At 40.8% G+C, this 6,000-nt stretch overlaps 1 pseudogene; it reads right to left on the reverse strand.

Annotated features, from left to right (window-relative positions):
• Positions 1 to 3,635, reverse strand: part of LOC135543348 (uncharacterized) — a 54,318-nt pseudogene extending 50,683 nt beyond the window's left edge.
• Positions 3,636 to 6,000: the final 2,365 nt, after the last annotated feature.

Below are 6,000 nucleotides of genomic sequence, written 5' to 3' on the forward strand. Positions count from 1 at the left end.
AGACAGTGGTGTTATATAGCCTGCTGCGTTATATACTGTTGTGTTATATAGACTGTTGTGCATTATATAGACTGTTGTGCGTTATATAGACTGTTATGCATTATGTAGACTGTTGTGCATTATATAGACTGTTGCGCTATATAGACTTGTGTTATATAGCCTGCTGCGTTATATAGACTGTTGTGTTATATAGATTGTTGTGTTATATAGACTGTTGCGCTATATAGACTTGTGTTATATACACTGTTGTGTGTTATATAGACTGCTGTGTGTTATATAGACTATATTATATAGACTGTTGTGTTATATAGACTGTTGTGCGCTATATAGACTGTTGTCTGTTGTGTTATCTAGAGTAGACTGCTGCGTTAAATAGACTGCTGCATTATATAGACTGTTGTGTTATATTGACTGTTGCAAGATATGGACTGGTGCGTTATATAGACTGTATTATAGACTGTTGTGTTACATAGTAAATGTGCCCAATCTGGTCTTGGCACATGCGCTCTAGCCAACAGCTACAGTGGGGGTAAACTATCTACATTATGACATTATTATGGATAAGAGCAATTATTATTTTTATTTGTCAAATGGCCGCAAAGCATCGATCATCATGTCACCAAAATAAGAATGTCAATATTTAATGGAAAGGAGCATCAAACTCATAACCTTGCACTTTCACCACCATGCGAAGTTCATCATCATTTATGTCATCTGTAGTCTAATAAACTACATACAGTACCTTCCCGAGTCATAGCGGGAGGACCACACAACATATTATCACATAACTCCAAGTTTACTTCGATGTGATGGTTATTATATCAAAATGTGTGCATAAAGGATGGAAGGCGTTATGGGGGCCTGCCCACCCTACTGTACCTCCTTGCCTCCTCCTCCAAATAAAATATTTAAATATTGATCATTTATTTGACCGAGACGCATGCCAACAGAAAGAATCATCCATCTCAGATAAAGCATCAGAGCGAGCGAAACAGCGCCCCTCTGTCTCTGTATCTGTAGATCATGTATCTGATGCTGTCTGGACAAAGGGAGTATGACATGTCATACTTTTTCTGGCCAGACAGTACCAGATACATGGGCTACATATAGTAAAACAGAGGGGCGCTGTTTCACTTGCTAGTTTCAGCAGAGAGGAAGAGGCTCAGCGAGAGGGTTCACTCTCACCAAAATCTGTCCTGAATAAGCCCGCAGTCTCCGGACAATTCTTGCACATTCATTGTTACATTGTGTGAATTGTTTGCCCTTTTGATTTGGATCAATACCCCATGTAAAGGGAAAGGGGGATACCTAGTCAGTTGTACAACTGAATTTATTCTACTGAAATGTATCTTCTGCATTTAACCCAATCCCTCTAAATAACGTATTTCTGTTTTTAATTTGTAATAAATTTGCAAAGATTTCTAAAAAACTGTTTTCAGTTTGTCATTAATGGGGTATTGTGATGAGGAACATTTTCTATTGAATCCATTTAAGAATAAAGCTGTAACGTAACAAAATGTGTAAAAAGAGGTCTGAACACTTTCCGAATGCGCTGTATGTAACCAGTAGGCCTAAATACACCATTCATCACTGGCATTTGGTTACATGAATTACTGTTAATGCAAGCATTCCATTCATTTACCGTCATCATTTTTGGAGTGGAAACATTGTTTGCAGAGTTCACAACCTACTACACTTGTGAGAAACAAATTTAGGTTAATTTAATAACCGTCATTTAGGAGTTGTACATTTTTTTTATTGTCTTTTGTTTTCAGTGCTCCATGTGAGCAATGAGCATGTGTAGTTTCTCTGTCCTGATAATGTTGAGGGATCGTGCGAGCAGAACTAACCAGATGAATGGGCCTTTGATATCCATAGGTGGACACGGCTTGCGCGTTCACATTTTTTTTACAAGATGTTATAGTGAAGCTCATAGGCAGCTCGTGGGTTTCATGTTTGGGGAAGCTTACAACTTATCTTACTGTTTCTACCTATCTGCATGAAAGTTTAAGCACGGCTGGCCCTTAAATGTACACGGAGAGCTAACATTAATGATATGCATGTCAATCTCTCATGGCTGAAAGTGGAGGAGATTGACTTCATCAATACTTGTTTTTATAAGAGGTGTTGACAATCTGAATGCACTGAGCTTGTCTGTTTAAACTACTAGCTCACAGCTCAGACAACCATGCATACCCCACAAGACATGTCACCAGAGCTCTCTTCACAATCCCCCGGTCCAGAACAGACTATGGGAGGCGCACAGTACTACATAGAGCCATGACTACATGGAACTCTGTTCCACATCAGGTAACTGATGCAAGTAGTAGAATCAGATTATAAAAAACAGATACAAATACACTTTATGGAACAGCAGGTACCATGAAGAGACACACACTAATTAATATTACCTTTATTTTACTAGGCAAGTCAGTTAAGAACAAATTCTTATTTTCAATGACAGCCTAGGAACAGTGGGTTAACTGCCTGTTCAGGGACAGAATGACAGATTTGTACCTTGTCAGCTCAGGGATTTGAACTTGCAACCTTTCTGTTACTAGTCCAAAGCTCTAACCACTAGGCTACCCTACCAGCACACACACTCTACACAGATGTACATTGTAATATTGTTGTATGGTGGTATTATACATGTTGTATTGTAGATGTGTAGTGGTGTAATAATGTGATATGATGTAGTGTTTTATCTTTGTTTTGTGTGTAATGTAAGTAAGTGCCTTAATGTGTTTGGACCCCAGGAAAAGTAGCTGCTGCCTTGGCATCCCAAATACTTTAGGGGAAGCCAGCCTCCTTTATCTGGCCTCTGGATCTGATATAACATGCCATACTCTTTTGGTCCAGACAGAATCAGATACATTGTCTACACATACAGAGACAGAGGAGCACTGTTTCCTCGCTCGGGTTCTTAATCTGAGATTGATGGGTCTTACTGTCGGAGTGCGTCTCAGTCAAATAAATGATCAATATTTCAATATTTTATTTGGATGGGCCCCCGAAGGCTCCTAAGGCTCGCCCATAACGCAGGGCCTGCCATGATCACGCAGACCCGTCTGTAGGTTTTAGCCTTGGTTAGGGCCAGGATTCAACATCTGATAACTTCCTGAAGTTGGCTCTGTGTGTAGCTAAACGGAATGGGTGCGGTCCGTAACGTAACCCACACAGACGTCGTTTAAAACCATTATTCAATAGGAAGAGGTGTGTTTAGACTATCACTCCATAATGTCGTTTATGATTTTAGATTGCCATGTTCCTTATTTTCTTTATGAATCCCACTCGGCGGCTGCAGCGCGGTGTTCATAAGGCACGTTTAGTATGTTGTTGTAGGCTAGGCTATACAACTAGCACACAATAGCAAACAAGTAGCCTAACAAATATTAGGTAGGCCAAACGCTACATTCGGCCCGCCAGTCGGTTCAACTTACCTTCGGAGACCACCGTTCGCACCAGATAAAACCAGAAGCACAATCTGATAAGCATACGTTTGGACATCTTTGTTAGTTCGTTCGTTTATTTCTATAGTAAATACAAGTAAGTTCAAATGATATATGCTAAAACACTATGTGGTTCATAACCTTGTCTACAGAGGCTGTGAAAGTGAAAGTAAAATGTGGATTTTAGTTCCTCCCTCTGCCTTCCTCTGAAGTCATGACCACTTGATTGAAAATGACGTTCCATTTGATTTGTAAATCATGTTTAATAGCTGAAATACAATCACACTGTATACCAACCAACACATTGTATTATGTTGATATGCTATAATAACTTTTTTTTTTAATTCTTCCCCAACGTCTGGAATAATCCTTGCCCATACATACCTGGTCTCTGGCGCCTCCCTGTGTGTATAATTGGCTGCAATGTACAGAATTATATATATAATTAAGAATGGATAGGATCACTGTGCTATAATGTAACCAAAGTTGGCAATATTGTAATATTCAAAGGTAACTTAATAACTATAGTTCATTTAATTTTCCTCCGGTCCACTGGGCCTACTGTATGAGGCATGCACACTAAAACAGTCACACAATGAAATATTTTCTTATGAAATAATACATTTGCCATCTTGTTGCATGGATCAAGATTTCATTATAATTCACATTATTGAGAGTTCATAAAAGTCATAGTAGCCTAAACATGACAGCACATACAGGATAACAATATGATACATGATAACCCAAAAGAGATAGAAAAGGAGAGATGAGTTTACTGGAGAGAAACAAACCTTCCCTGTACAGAATCAAAATATTTATCAAACAAACTATATATTCAACAAGTGCTTTTCAACTGGCTTCTTCTGGTACAGACTCTGTAGTTGTACTGGTCTGGTCTCTGTTGGTACAGAGGATTTCCCTAAACTTCCCTGTGAAGTAGACAGAGTATCTGAGCTACTCTCTAATGCTGTACAAATTGTATCTGAGCTCATGTCTACTGCTCTGGAAGGTGCACCTGAACTGTAGTTTACTGGAGTAGATATTGTACCTACATGCTCTCGCTCTGAGACCAGCTGACAATCCTGGACTGCTTCTATCAGGACTGTCTGTACTGTCTGACACTGAGTTAGTGGGTCTCTTCAGAACTGATAGGTCAGGTCTTCCTCCCTCTCGGTCCACCTGACCACTGCTCCTCTGGGTTTCCATTGTATTCACTACGCTTCCTTGTTCTACACCCATCTGATAGCCATGATATTGTCTTATAGATCAGGGTATTCCTTGGGTCTTGATGTATGGGAATTCAGGATGGGGGTGTTTGTTTGGGAGGAGTTGGGTTCTTTCACCTCTATCTCTGACGCTCCATATTTGTTCTTTCTCTGAGGGGTTGGTGGAGACCTCTGACCGTCAGTCTGGCTGTTGAGTGGGGCTCTGCTGGATTCCTCCTCTTCCTTCTCTTCATCCTGTGTTTTCTCTTCCTTCCCCTCTCCATCTCTTCTACCCTCTCCCTCCCCCTCTCCATCTCGTCTTCCCTCATTCTCTTCATCTCCCCCTGTCTCTGCATCATAATCTCAGACCATTGCCTTATGTGACTCCTGGTCAGATCCATTCCCATAATCCTCTGTCCCCCACAGTGTATCCTGATTGTGCTTCAGGCTGTATCCATCTCTGGGCTTTGGAGGGGGTCAGATGAGCCCGTGACATAGCCTCCTCCCCTCCCTTACTCTCTTCCTTCACTCCCCTCTCTCTTTCCATTATTCCTGAGTCAGTGTCCTCACTTGAGATCTATGCTGGAAGGCATTGGAATTCCGGCCCTGATTCAGGAAATTTCATTTGAGGTGGCTGTTACTCACAACATCACCTGTGTTATCAGTAGATCCTGCCTCATCTAGTAACGGCTTCTTCTCTTCCTCACTCTCTCTGGTTATCACAGCCTTGCTGGTGTGGGTAATCTGGTTATACTTAACAAAAAAGGGGTAAATGGGAAAGGGGGATACCTAGTCAGTTGTACAACTGAATACATTCAACTGAAATGTGTCTTCCGCATTTAATCGACATCCACGTGTTCGGCATCCGGGGAACAGTGGGTAAGCTGCCTTGCTCAGGGGCAGAACGACATAAGGCCCAAGGAGGTGTGGTATATGGCTAGTATACCATCACTATGGACTGTTTTTATGCACGACGCAATGCAAACCCGAGGTCAATTATTTCTATTATAAACTGGTTACCAATGTAATTAGAGCAGTAAAAATAAATGTTTTTTCATACCCGAAAATGCGTGTGTGAGCAAGGAGGCCTTACAAACCTGACTCAGTCCACCAGCTCTGTCAGGAGGAATGGGCCAAAATTCACCCAACATATTGTGGAATGCTTGTGGAAGGCTAACCGAAACGTTTGAACCCAAGTTAAACAATTTAAAGACAATGCTACCAAATACTAATTGAGTGTATGTAAACTTCTGACCATTGGGAATGTGATGAAAGAAATAAAGGCTTAAATTAATCATTCTCGCTACTATTATTCAGACATTTCACATTCTCGAAATAAAGTGGTG

The sequence above is a fragment of the Oncorhynchus masou genome, chromosome 7, assembly GCF_036934945.1.
Source record: "Oncorhynchus masou masou isolate Uvic2021 chromosome 7, UVic_Omas_1.1, whole genome shotgun sequence".
NCBI classification, from domain to species: Eukaryota; Metazoa; Chordata; class Actinopteri; order Salmoniformes; family Salmonidae; genus Oncorhynchus; species Oncorhynchus masou.